The sequence below is a fragment of the Crocuta crocuta genome, unplaced genomic scaffold (assembly GCF_008692635.1).
Source record: "Crocuta crocuta isolate KB4526 unplaced genomic scaffold, BGI_CrCroc_1.0 scaffold322, whole genome shotgun sequence".
Classification (NCBI taxonomy): Eukaryota; Metazoa; Chordata; class Mammalia; order Carnivora; family Hyaenidae; genus Crocuta; species Crocuta crocuta.
In genome coordinates, this window is record NW_027532592.1 from 3,770,604 (window position 1) to 3,772,153 (window position 1,550).

Consider the following 1,550-nt stretch of genomic DNA (forward strand, 5'->3'; position numbering starts at 1 on the left):
GGGAGCGGGCCCGGGAGCCCCTCCGGGCAGACACAGGGACTGGTTCTCCCCAGTGGCTGCAGGAATCGTGTCGTGTCTTTATTTTATAATTTTGATACTCGGTTTCTCATGGGGCTTGGGGGGGCACTAATTTTGATTCCAAAAAAAGTATGGCATTAAAATATTATTTATCTTCATCAGCAGGCTTCCCGGGTGCCCCTCGGGTTTTGTGTGGGCAGGTGCCTCAGTTCCGATGCTCCCCGCAGCCCTGCTCACCCCCCGCCCCCCGACTCCGCCGGAAGGAGGCAAGAGACTCTCCTTCCTGAGGGTCTTAATGATATGAGTGCAGTCAGCTTGTTTAGGTTTTATCGATATTTTTGAGGTGCTAAGTGAGCACAGACTGAAAAGGCAGGATCTCACCATAATGGACGTTGAACTGCAAATAAACCGACAGTAATAAAAGGTAACGGGTTTGAACTTAACATCCAAGACAAAATAAACTGGAGTGTTTCAAAACTTCAAATAAATCTGTGAGAGGCACAGAAGTACACGAAGTTTCAACCAATATTTCAGAACGTTATGAGCTCTGTCTTAGGTCATATGCAATCAAAACAAGGTGCAAACTCCTGATCATCTGTATCTGCCCCGACTCGCGTTCCTGTGTTAACAGCCTCAGGTTCTTAGCGGTTACCTCTTCAGTAAATAAAGGTATAAGGTTAGAACTTATAAATTTACATTAACAAAGCGGAACTCTTAATTTCTTAATATATTCACAGCCCATAATGGATTTTGTTTGGAAAGATTCCCCCATCAAAAAGTTTGAAACCCACTGTCTTAAATAGTTCAACTGCATAATGTTTTAAGTCTCAATTACATTAATTTAAAAGAATAGCATTTGCAGTTAATACTTAATGTCTCTTCAAGAGAAATATTTCCTTGTTCTTTCAGTTCTCAATGAACTATTTATGTGTATGATTTTTTTCTGCATATATATGAATAGGCTTTACCTTATAATCCAAATCCTCAAAACAGTTGAACACCACACAATGTTTGCCTACAGCCTGAGAAACAAAAACAGTATTTTAGTATATTTCTCGACTTCTGACACAAAATACTAACGTTAAAACTTCTAGAGTAATAAAATGTCTTTACTCTTCTGAGAAAACATTGCAATATAAGCATGAATTACCTACCAAATTTAGAAATGCACAAAACTTAGTCGAGTCTGAATGCACACACGCCATTTGTTAAGTTGATGAGTACATGGAACGCTACAGCCATGTTTTTAAAACACACTGACNCCCCCAGGGCAGGCCGGTGCTGGGGGTCCTGGGGTGGAGGCCCCACGGCACTGGGGTCCTCACATCCGCAGCCGCGGGGTGAGTGGAGGGCGGGCTGCTGCTGGGTGACGCCCTGAGGGCCAGCGGGGGGCTGGGCCACACTGGAGCGGCTGCCCAGGGCCCTGGCAGGTGCAGGCTTGCGCCCCGGGCTCTCGGCGCTCGCTCCCGGGAGGCTCTCAGTCTGGACCCTACCAATCCGTCAATACTGAGTGCAGAAACCAGGGACAACTC

General features: G+C 45.4%; 1 protein-coding gene across 1 annotated transcript in view; it reads right to left on the reverse strand.

The window, feature by feature from the left end:
- DNAH14 (dynein axonemal heavy chain 14) overlaps positions 1–1,550 on the reverse strand; it is a 293,744-nt gene that overhangs the window by 175,175 nt on the left and 117,019 nt on the right. The gene's annotated exons all lie outside the window — the stretch shown is intronic.